At 40.0% G+C, this 13,270-nt stretch overlaps 1 protein-coding gene across 1 annotated transcript in view; it reads right to left on the reverse strand.

The window, feature by feature from the left end:
- The window catches only part of LOC139134647 (transcription factor ETV7-like), a 36,895-nt gene extending 35,590 nt beyond the window's left edge, over nt 1-1,305 (reverse strand). Inside the window, exon 1 of the mRNA XM_070701607.1 lies at nt 949-1,305. The gene's annotated coding sequence lies outside the window, so the exon portion shown is untranslated. The remainder of the gene's footprint in view (nt 1-948) is intronic.
- Between the last annotated feature and the right edge of the window lie 11,965 nt (nt 1,306-13,270).

Consider the following 13,270-nt stretch of genomic DNA (forward strand, 5'->3'; position numbering starts at 1 on the left):
CGACATGATTTTAAGATAGTATGAGCCTCGAAAGTGAAAGACTGAAACTTTTGCTCAAACTTTCCTCAATAAATCTTTCAACCATACTCTTTCAAAGTTAAGAATGAAAATCAGGAGTCACCGTGCCAATGTTGGTGCTAGAAAAGAAATTACCCAAGATTTAACGATATTTGACATTCAAAATGGCCGCCATCCCTGTGTAAACTCTATGGAGTTTTCGAAAAATTAAGATGGTTAACATTTTTATTACATCAAGAGCTTTCAAATTAGAACCACTAGTTATAGGTCCGAAAAGAATTGAAAAGTTTGAGAGTCCGAATATCTCTGTCCCCGAGGCGCGTTCTGTATACCTTAAGAGGCTGAGTAGAGCAAGAAACTTTATCACACGCTCAAAACAAAAACACCAGAATATACAGCAAAAGTTCTTACAGCTAACGGAGCCTTACAGCAAAATTCAATAAAAAGAAACCTATATATCCCACGACCGGTCACATCTTGTTTCAAATCTAATTTTAATTAAAAAAGTTCAACTCTAACAAGCAGTACTGGTAGTGATTTTATTTAAACATGGCAGACATCGCAAGCTAGAATGTGTACCTTTTGAAGGGACCCTTAAATCAATCAATTAAGGCACTGAATTATTGCCTAATAAGTTTCGATTGCAGAATTAATCAAAACTCCGATTTTCAGTTCTGCTTAATATATTTGCGTCCTGTATTAATAAAAAAACATGCGAAATGAAAAATAAAACTAATAATATACGAAAAGGGAAGTCCTGCATATATATATATATATTATATATATATATATATATATATATATATATATATATATATATAATATATATACATACATACATTCATATATATGTAGTCTTGATATTTCAATTCGATGTTCATAATTTAACATTGTAGTACTTGAACTTGAGCAGCCTAAGAATAAACTCACCTTTTCACATGTTTCCTAAGAATTCAGCTTAAGGTCGACAATTGGTTCTTCTTTCGCAATTTCTTTTCCGTGTAGAATTAAAATCGTCGCAAAATTGTCACCGAAGTTTCATCATCAACACTACAAACATGTCACGTCTAAGGCAGTTCGGCGCCCTCTAGCGGTAGGTGGTCCAAATACAAATGTAGTTTGCCGTGGTCCAAAGTACCGGAGTCCGGGGCGACAAGTGGTCAACGCATGCGGAAGAATTCCTTCCATTGATTCGGCCACCTGATGGACGTGGGGTGATCGTCTCCGGCAAACAAAATCACCACTTCGCTCTCGGTCGTTCAATGCTCCGTCGATGCATTTAAACTTCTTTGCATGCACAAATATGTGTATATGCAATTCTAGTGGGCGTGGTTTCCATGGGAATTTCCGACCGAACGATATATCTAAAACATGAGCACGGTGGAGGTTGGTAAATAAAGAGGTTTTTGCAGAACTGAGAGACTTTAATGCCTTTCTTTATCGAAAGATCCGAATACGATTAAAAACATTTACCTGTCGGATTCGAAAACGACAAAAATCGGTATCTTGTGAAACTATATTAATATGGAGGCATCGCGACGTTGCAAGTTGTTTCGCGCTGCAATCATGGCGCCAATATGATGAGTGTCGTTTGGTTAGTTTCTCTACAGTCTATGGCTAGGGCCGCACTGCAAATAAGCTCCCGGCTGTTCACAGAACATTAAGGTTTGTAAGAAGCGCGACATTTTTTTCACATTTTTGCTAAATGATCAGTGTTGAACCGTCTGGAGAAACTACGAATTTGAGTAGGAACACCTACTCTAGTATACCAAAATGTCGCTAAAACGGTCTCGTCTGACAGCTTGATTGGTATGTCTAGCAGAAAAAAATGAAGTGTTTGAAAACTATCGTGTATATCATTATCTTGATCTGTTATCCTACTTTATGCTCATCCTATCTATTGTAAATCAATCAGTGATTAAGACAAGCTGACCGGTGCAGCAGTACCGCACCGCGGGAGCCCCAAAACTCCCAATCCACCGGATCGGGAAATACTTCTCACGGTACACGACGCATGCCCAGAACCACCACGACACATCAGTCCCACCAACGGACTGATTCTAATCAAATATACACTCGGGAGATGTTTAGACACAATTTCAACAAAAGGACGTCGTTCGCTTCTTTACCCTTAGATGTTCTGCCTGACCTTTGACACATTTAACCGACTGATCACATCCCTCTGTCTCATCCGATTTCATAGACACAACAGAAATCAAAACGGCAAAACATCTTCCATTTCTTCTCCTACAAGCTCGGTAGTCGCAACTTTTTATGTATTTTGATATATTTGTTTAGCTTGTAAAAAAGGCAGTTTCTTGTTCTACTCTTAAATTCATGACGAAATGCTCGCCCTACAGCTTGCTCTATAAACGTTCACAACAGTTACAGAATTTCAGACTGTACCAGAACTCATTTTGATCAACGCATCATCTTTGCAGACTCATCATTTATTCATTTCAGCAGATTTTAGGGGGATGCGAAGATTTATTTATTTTACAGAACACGAATAATGCAGATGTCACCCAAATTTACAGTAAAAGGTCCCTTTAAACATAATCGTACTAAATCTGACTCTAGGTTATGTGTGACGTCACTCTCAGGATTATTTCCACTCTGAATTTTTCCTCTCCTCCAGTTCATCATGAGATGATTTGTAAAATTTAGCAGACAGCCGTCACACTTCTCGAAAAATATTGTTGTAAAATACGACATTAATTGAATTCAAATGGGCTCTAAATACCACTTCAGATTGGAACGCGTGGATTTCCGTAAAATGTTAGGAAATTGCCGCATGTTTAATTCATAAGATATTTCAGGATTCCCCACCTATTCCTCGAGTTAACGGTTCACGCATTCACGCGATCTACAAACATTCTCTCTCTCTCTCTCTCTCTCTCTCTCTCTCTCTCTCTCTCTCTCTCTCTCTCTCTCTCTCTCTCTCTCTCTCTCTCTCTCTCTCTCTCTCTCTCTCTCTCTCTCTATATATATATACATAAGACACACATCTGACCTGGTTTAATTTGAATATATATATATATATATATATATATATATAGATATATATATATATATATATATATATATATGCCATGTCGGGGCTCGAACAAAACCATCCAGTGATCGTGCGTCCACTGCGCTCTCTCTCTCTCTCTCTCTCTCTCTCTCTCTCTCTCTCTCTCTCTCTCTCTCTCTCTCTCTCTCTCTCTCTCTCTCTCTCTCTCTATATATATATATATATATATATATATAATCATAAACACTTCCTTTCATTCGCACCTGTGACGGGTCATTGTTAAATATTGACTCGCTGGATTTAAAGTGATTGGTCTGTCTGTTGTTTCTCACAGTCTGTAAGTGTAGGAGCCACTCTGTGCTTACAGGTTGACGACTGGAACGCCAACTTCCTGGTTGCTGGTATGCCAGATTTGGGCTAATTCACTTTGTCTATCTAGACGACCACGTTCTGTGATGTTTGCCAGTCCGTGTTGTTTCCTTGATTTAATCAGTGCCATAAAAAATGTTCATGCAATGATTGTGTATTTACATCATGTTGTCGAGGCGAACATCTGGACACCAGAAGAGAAAATATCATGAACAAATCATGATTTATCTTACAGGTGTACCGAGACAAGACAGCCTTTTTTTCTTTATTCAATAAAATTTCGTGTCAGAAATGACACCAAATGTTATTGGTACACGCCCGTTGAATTCGTATCTGTGTACGACTAGCTGTTCAGGCTCAGTTTTGACGGATTTAAAAATTAAACCGGGTCAGATGTGTGTCTTCGCGATCGAATTTTACTGAAATGACTGGTCTTAATATGGCTGTTAAAAATAATTCTACACTCCCAAAAAGCAACGTCGCTACAAAGTGTTGCTCTAATTGACGAACTCAGCTGAGTACTTAATGGAAATTTCAAGGTTTTGTTGACAGGAGACTGCATAAGCTTTCACGTCTGCGATTATATTTGTTCGCTGGACGTAATTCTGTTTGGTCATCCAACCTGTAGGCCTACTGCATTCTAAATCAGTTAAGGTGGGAATTCCAGCCGTCAGTAACATGTCTTACACATGCCCAAACATGGTCATACAGGCTCTCGGTGTTGTAAACACGACACACGTGCAACACGTGCTTATTCCCCGGGAAAATATTAATGAGGCGAGGTATAATTGTGTCACGTGATCCTTTTGACCAATGGCCTCGTTGCAGACGATGCTGTGGGATTTCCCCATCGCCGTTCAGAGCCGCACTCAAATAAACTATAAACAAAACAAAGAATTTGATACTGGTCTGTGTGTAGCGAATAAAATCGCGTACAACCACATGAAAAACGGGACCATAGCAATTGTAATTCCCTGCGCATTGGAAAGAGCTTGTCGTGCGAGTGTGGTTTTTCCAACTTACTTCATGCGTGAACTTTGGACGGACGCTGCACTCGAGCACACAGATTTTAAATGGCCCGATTATCTGGAGCCACTCAGCTGTGTCATTTAACCTGCTTTATGTGACGCTGTACATACTGTAGTCCTTTTCAAATCTCTGCAGGTCGTAAGCCAACAAATCTGTCTCCAAGTATTAAAGAAAAACATCCAGCTTAGGTCAGGAATAATGAAGACTTAAAATACGAGGGCCCTGGGAGACAGTTTGCAAAGTTTCCATTCACATAGTTTTTAGGTCTGATACCTGTGTGCAGTTTGAAGCCCTATGAATGAAATCGTAGTGGATTATATATGTTTTCAACCTATTTGGCATTTTTGTTTGTTTTTGTTTGTCGTGTTTTGTTGTTAATTGTTCCCGATGGCTTTGATACAGAGTATTGCGACCGATGTCGCTAAGTCATGGGTTGTTTGCTTCTTAAGTCGTAAACTTTGCAGGTTCCGGGACAGTGCGTAAACTTTGCAGGTTGACCCTTGACCTAATTTACTGAATGTTACAGAAAATCATTTTGACTGAGCGACGAGCATGGTGATGATTTTGATGACGATTTTGATGATGATGGTGATGATAATGATGATGATTAAATAATATTATGATTCATATTATTACCATTATCATTATCATTATTTATAATTTTGAATACTGTGGTAGTGACTGATAAGGGTAGAGTCGCCTGTCATATCATTACCATGGTAACAAGGATCGCAACCAGACAGACAATGGTGTTGCATGTGAAAATTGTACATCAATGCCTTTGAGAAGGACGCACTCCTCTTCACAAAACACTTATTAGGAAATATGTTCTACTGTCCTAGTAGAAGATTACCCATAGGCCTCTCTGATTTGTACCAACCTAGACTAGCTTTCCAACGACTTTTTGTTATCTCAATTTTAACATAAAGTTGAAACATAAAGCCACTATCTTTTCATAATAAAATTACATGTGTGTTTAGACATCCGGGCCAAAGGGTCGAGGAAGCCACAAAGAAGCCAAAACCAAGTTTCGCATGCGCCCTGACAATCACGGCCCAGCTGAGAAAATAATTTTCACTTCACTGTTAACATGTAGGTTTCTGTGGTCAAGTCTTCGGGGAGAGAAGAATAAATACTTTTCGTTTGTTTGTTTCAACCAGATGTCACGAGCTGTCCCAGTTTCTTGTGAATTATAGTACAATTCAAAATGAGCTCGAGAAATGAGAAAATCGAAGCCCTTCAAAGTATGGTTCACTAAACAAGTCATTTCATTTCTCTGCATATGGGGGACATGCCCCGGCTTAACATAAGGAAATCTCCGCCGGTACAAATCAAAGAGAATTATGGGATATATCTCTGGCACCGTGCGCTCTCTTTGCAAAGGACGAGACGGAGGAAAGAAGTGAAATAGACATGACTGTTTTCCATCAGTTCGGTATACAGGTGTAGATGTATTATTAAACTCGTAAATATGTCATGACTCATTAGCAATTGCCTACTTAAATGATTGTCTCTCAATTTGACACGCTGGTTCGCGTGTCTCACTTCCACATTTTAGTTGAATACGGGATTTTTAGATGATAGTTCCGTCTCCGTTAACAAAGCGAAATGGTGTCTTGAGCGGCAATTGATGTGGAAAAAATTAAACGAAAAATTAAACCAAAAAGCAGGTGCAATATACTGTTAAGTCTGCGCGAAAATTTTAATAAAAAGGACAATATTAATATTTAATATCAGAGCAGTGAATGTTGGCCTTTCTGATCATGTTCAAATTGAAGAATATCAAAATAAGTGATTCACGAAGTTCGTATAAAACATACTATATGAACCGTCCCCAGAAGGAAAATACGAATACCCAATTGAAAATTCCTGTCACGTCTGCGGACAGTTTCATTGAATACCGTACTAGAAACGGATGGTGGTCAATCGAATGTGGCCGCTCCGATGTCTTGTCTGTGACGCCTCGAGCTAGCTCTGCTGTCGCGGCAACAGCGCTAAGCCAAGGCGTTACGTCCAGAGGATTCGTGCGTGTCATCGTCAGAATCGTGACGCAGGTAAAAGCCCTGGCCATATGAGAGACTTTGATATTTTGCAATCACCGGTGTGAAATAAGCTGTTTAAAGTAAATCATATGAGCAAATCGTCGATTCAAACATGGTATTCTCTCTCTCTCTCTCTCTCTCTCTCTCTCTCTCTCTCTCTCTCTCTCTCTCTCTCTCTCTCTCTCTCTCTCCGATGTATATATAAATGAATGCATATATTTGTATAGGGACATATTTATGCACAATGTACCTATGTCTGACAATGTGGTGTTAATATATTTATATAAATATTTGTATAGACACACTCACAGAAACAGAGACCCACAGACACATACATACATACATACATACATACATACATACATACATACATACATACATACATACATACATATACATACATGTACATGCACCCACATCTATACATACAAACACTCAAACACACATAGAGAGAGAGAGAGAGAGAGAGAGAGAGAGAGAGAGAGAGAGAGAGAGAGAGAGAGAGAGAGAGAGAGAGAGAGAGAATTGAATCGACGGTGATACTAAACTGATGATAAACACTGTAGAGAGAGAGAGAATTGAATCGATGGTGATACTACACTGATGATAAACACTGTAACTGAGTGTTTATCTAAGATAGAATGACGTTTACTTCAAGGTTACTGATACTGTGCTATACAATTTAAAAAAAGTCACACGGGATTTTACGACTCGACGCTCATTACGCTGAGATCATCACTGCCAAAATCCAAAATACAACAAATTAAGGGTTAATGACTTGCAACCAAAGCCATGCGGTACCACTTGATCCAGACGTCGCAGTGTCGCTATTTGTGACGTGCATGCAAAATACAGGTCGTCACACTCACAGCGATGGTGATTATTTTCATACAGGGCAAGCAGTTCAGGGTTTGCGGTGATCGCTGTCAGTGAGACTTTGTAAATCTAACAGTAAAAGTTTATGTCTTTCCAGTGTTGTAGTTGCTGTAGTTGCATGATTGATCGGTAACTCGTTTTAGCTTCGACGGGCCTGGCTTAATTCAACGATTGACTGACTGTATTCATAATGTCCATAGACCCTATAGAGACTAACAAGCTCAGGTAGAACGTCCCTCGGGTTCAGACTTTCGGACTCTCAAACTTTTAAAAAAGCTCCTTTGGTATACTACTTTGAAGTGGGGGGGGGGGGTTCTCTCGATACTCAAAGTAAAGTTTTCGCTGGTTATCTTTGTGAGAGTCGCCAGTTTAATGCTCCCCCTTAGCGTTGCACAGCGATGTCGGCTATGTTCAATTTTAAGTGTCGAAAAATAGTGGGTATTTCACGAGCACACTGTGAACCCTGATTTTTATTTCGAAAGGGGATGGTTCAAAGTTTTCTTTCAGAAAGTTTGGGCAAAGTTTTAACTGTTTCGATCTCAAAGCGCGTGCTGCCTAAGCCATGTATGAAGAAAACTCTTGCAAGTTCCCCGCTAATTTTGGCTTGTGAGAGCGTTTACGGATGTTTGTATATATGTGTGCCTACGTTCACAGGTGGCCTGACGTCCCAATTCTAAAAATATCCCATCCCACCAATTACTTTGTCCCCCACCCACCAGGAATCTCTCCATTGTCCTCTGTCTATCAGCTATGGCCAGTAGTTGGCGAAAATGTATGATTGACTCTTTTGAAGCTAACGTGCTATAGGCAATTGTATGCGATTTGCATTATAGAACCTAAACGTGTACGCCAAACGTGCATGGCTCAGGTGCTGCCAACTAAGCTGTTCGTGCAAAAAGGTGTTCGTGCGCAGTTTTTCAGCGGGCGGGCAAATTTTAAAACTAATCAGCGGGAGGGTAGAAAAAATCGATATTTACTGTGGGCGGGAAAGAAATTTCATTATTTTCAGTGGGCGGGGAGAAAATGTTTGACAGTGGGTACCCGAAAATACGTAGAGGGAGGGGAAACCGTAGTTGATTGAAGTTGAGGAAGAGGAGAGCAATGTTCCAAGGTATACTGCTAGCCGCTCGCACGGTTTTGTGTTGATTTGGGTTGTCTAGTGGGTATCTAGTGGGCAACGGGGAATTTAAGTAGTGGGGAGAGGGCAGTGGGGAGCTTGAATTGTTGTGGGGAGTGGGGAACGGGCAGACCATAAATACTCTGAATACTGGAGGGCAGTGGGCATCAAATGTCAGTGGGAGGGCACAATTTCCGTGTAAGCCAGTGGGAGGGCAGTTACGAACAGCTCTACTTTCCCCTCCGAATTTTAGGTCAAGGTCAAAAATAAAATTGGTATATTAGCCTTAAAACATCTTTTGTGATGATTTTACGAAATTGATGAAATTTACCAGTTGGCGGCACCTGATGGCTATACACATTAAAAGTCTGCACATTAGACATTTTAGACACGTTAGGGCATGATAGAATATGACTTTAGATCCTAAAATGATATATAGACGTTAGACATTTTAGACCCGTTAGGTCCGTACATCGTAGGTCGGCACATTACACGATAGGCCTGCACGATTGGCATGAAATAATTTGACTTATGGCGAGAACCTAAGATGATACAAGGTGGACATTGACTCATAGCACTGATACATATTACATACATGATACATTTTACGATGTAATATTTTTATTACATAAAAGTGACAAGAAACTGCTCATTTGCATATGTTAATTTTCTTGTCATTTCTCACTGATTGTTACCTGGAAAATTAGGATTCACTTTTGTTTTAACACTGTTCAACACGCGTGTTATGTATGACAACATGTGACTGGCGGTTTCCATCGATTGCGAAATCGGAGTATAAAAAGATACCCTTATATCAATTCTGCCATTGCTACGAGGAAGGTAGGGCGAAAAAATCACCAAATTGCGTGCAACCGTTACTGTTATACGGCAGGTGTTGGGAAATCACTTCCCGCTGCCCTTTACGGAGACAATGCAAGGGATTTCAATAAGTGGTAGGTGCGCATATTGACACAACGGTTGCCGGAACCGGGAGCGTTTAACATCCTTTGCCCTCTCGTGGAATTTCGACTGCAGCTGCAGTGCCGATATAGTCAAGAGTGACAAGCAAATATTCACGATCCTGGCTGTAGTATAGACCTGCTCCCACAGCCTGACCGTTGGTTAACCCTTTGAGTGTTGTAATTTTTTCCCTCCAAAATTTTAGTGCGACATTTTACCAATTTTTGTGATATTTTCTGTAGTTTTCTTGATAATTTTGAACCAAATGGACATTATTTTTTATTGGCTACAGTTTTTGATCAAAATTTGGTAAAATCTGAACAAAAATTAATTAGTTATATTTTATCAAGGCGGCAGAAATTGACTTTGGCGCTCAAAGGGTTAAACGGTATATGTCAGGCCTTCCGGTTGCCTGTGAATTTTTACGGAAACTTGAAGTGACGCGAATGTTATAAAAATGACATCCAAATCTCCATCGCTGTGGGAACACCTCACCTAGAAACGCACTTATAGTACTTTACGACTTGACCTGTATTTGACCCGAGGAAGCGCTGTTGTTTGCCGTTGCTATAATCGGATTCCGAAGCAGGGGAATTTCAACAAGTTGTAAGCAATGCCAAAGAAAAAAGACAAAAGCTCTGATATCGGTTCCGATTGCATGACAAAAATGCGAAGAATTGTAAAAATCAAATATCGTCCAAAATTCCAGTTTTCATGACTTCGTCAGGTCAAGCTACGGACACTGTTCAAATCATGAAAAAATGTGTCGGGGAAGTTTCGGAGGAAATTTATGTCTTCCCCAGCGAGGATATGGTATGTCCAGGGCCTGGCTGTAATCCATGTGACAATCCTTGCAGTTTTCCCTGTGTTTTACCGCGTAGGCGAAACTCGCTATATTCGGAAGAAGTAGTCAACGAAGTCCTGCCAGCTATTACAGGGTCAGGTTCGGTAACACCGACGCATAAAATACCGCTCGTGGTTTCTGTGTTTTGATTTAAAAGGATAATCGGGGTTTATGGCGATAAACGACGGCATTAATCACAACTGTGTGTAGATTTATCGCTTGCGGTTGCCGCCAATTGTTTGGCTGTTAAACCGCGAATGTGAGCGTTCGTTTTTGTTTTTTGCTTTTGGCTTTTTATTGGTTTGCTTGAGGGGTGTTTGTGTGTTTGAATGTTTGTCTGTTTGTTTTTGAGTATCAAGAATTATTTATGCATTGTGTCAAGTAGGGCACATAAACATATACTCACCGTGTGATTTCATTTGTCATAAAAATCACTCACACCAAAGTCCAGACAAGAAATCAGAGTGACAACTTGAGAGCACGAAAATCTTAGTTGTGCGGTAAGGATGCACCACTGTGCGATGGGTATGGTAAGGATGCATCATTATGCAATTGGTGGGGTGCTGGAGTCAAGATCAAAGGAGGGTATTATGCGAGGCGCAGTTTACTTTCACTGAATCTCATTCATCAACTGAAAGGGTAATTTATAGCTCTGCCTGGCACTGCGTCTGTAGAGTGGTGGATGAAGACAATATACAATTAAACGGGACGACTGGTCATCAAATGTAAAGAAATGCCAAAGCAGTGATCTATTGCGTATATAACATACGCCACCAGCCTTTCGTAATACACGGAACAAAAAAAAAGTAAGTGTTTTTGAAGGGTCAAAGGTTACGACAACAGCAGTAAAAATTGCAAACTACAGAAAAACAATCTACAACAAGACGGACGCACTCACAGCAAAGTACTTATCGCTCTTGTGGTCTCTCTGGTATCTTGCTCTTATTCATACCACGGTGAATTTATTTGGCGAGCCTAGGAATCACCTACTTATCCCGATTTTTCATTAACTCGATAAATTTTACAAACGAGATATTCTCACAGTAATTATGCAGGTGGCTATTGTTGTCTTAATGACTGAGGATTGAAATCACAAATCATCAAAATATTATGTTCGTCATCTACATGAAAGTAGACGTCACTGTTAGAGATAGAATTCCAGTGAAACGCAAAGATATGCCACACGTGATTTTCACACGTACACGAGGTCAAAACGCACACATAGCATGCCTCCTCACACTTCCATATAAGACATCTTCAAGGGCACGCTGCATGCGTCAGACGTTTAGCAATGCGGAGAAAAATTCCAGATCCGAGAAAATACTGGTAGGAAAGTTTAGGGTCGCCTGGTTTCAAGAAGCGCTTATTTATGCTTTTTAACTTGTACTTAACATCACGCTGTGGGTATTGACGTCGACAGTGACGAACATCCGGGGAATTTCACAGATGTTCCAGATGTCCAGACAAGATTAAGATTTGAGTTTCCTGTGGACTTGGCAGACTCAAAATGAACGTTATTCTTTTTCCTTCAGAAAATTAAGATTGGTCATTTTGAGAGAAAGTAATGAAAGCTTTCTTATTCAGAAAGTTCTGTGGGAGTATCTCTTTTTTATACCAATCTTGCGCAATTGGCAAACTGGTATTGAGTTTCTTTCCTGTCTATAGGGAGCCGTCGCTCGTAAGTTGAAATGAAAGTCACTTAAACAAGACTTTAAATTCTATACACATCCCAATAACAAAAAAAAAGACATGGTTGTTGTGAAAGGTTTCAGATATTTCCATCTTTTGATTAATAAGTTTGGTTTGAGCAGATAAGCTACAAACGTAAATAAAGAATGTGTGATCATTTTTCTGTCAACAACCATGATCAATTTACATTAAATACACATTTAAAGTCAAAGGAATTTTGAATATTTCCTTGGTCACTGACCGACCAAAAAAAGCGCTAATTCTCCGAAATCGACCGGGACCCCTTTCAGCCTTAAATTTAGGATATAAAACACCTTGGAGATAGATATACGGACTCTCCATTTTTTACAATTCTGTTTCTATCTACCACCTGTGGGGTTTCACTTTAAGATTGGAGTAAAAAGACCAAAACCAATTTTTGACCGTCTTAGTTTTTCGGAAATCGAAAATTGTATTTTTACCAAGGGAGTTAACACAGCGATGGTGGCCATTTTGAATGTGATTCTGTAAATATCCGGTAATTGGTTACTATGGTAACACACTTTGCACGGTGACCCATGAATTTTATTATTTATTGCGTAAGAGAATAGTCGAATGTTTCATACAGGAAAGTTTGAGCGAACGTGTACGTTCCGAAGCGGAGCAGGCTCCTGTCAAACTATTTCTAGTTTATCAAATAATTTGAACGAACCTGAAAGAGGACACCCAAAGAGGTAAGTCGCCAAGAAAATTGATTTTGACTTATCGGCCCGATCATGGGATACCGGCCAGTTTGAGTAATCTGACTGGACCGGCCGAACTGTCATTGGCATTTTAGAGTTCATTGAGAGTTCATTAGGCCTCCGATTTAGGCTCGAACAGACGCTGTAAAGACTGGCCGGCAACCGTGACGCATACGAGCAGAATTTTAGAAGACGAATATTTACGGGATTCTATACAACCTCCCTGGTGTCTAACAGATGTTGACTGGTCCCTTTCGAATGCGTCACAGAGAAAAAGGTCGTAATCTTGGAAGACGTTCAGTGAAATTAGTTGAGTTGTAATGTTTAAGGGTCTTAAGTGTGTGGCACATGCTATAATGGACCATTCTTTAAGACTGATAGATAGTTCTGTATCAAAAATGTTTCACAAATCCTTGAGAGGAGCACGTATTTGTACAACGGTTCACAGCGGCAATCCTACAGGCTGTTAGCAAGCTATAAATTTCTCGGAAAAGCGGATTAGCACAGTTTCTGTCCCAGCTGGCTGATACTTTCGTATGATCAGCGGGCGACTGCGAAGTCCCGGTGGTTCGGCAGGCGATATAATGC

Source organism: Ptychodera flava, chromosome 1 (assembly GCF_041260155.1).
Source record: "Ptychodera flava strain L36383 chromosome 1, AS_Pfla_20210202, whole genome shotgun sequence".
Taxonomy (NCBI): domain Eukaryota; kingdom Metazoa; phylum Hemichordata; class Enteropneusta; family Ptychoderidae; genus Ptychodera; species Ptychodera flava.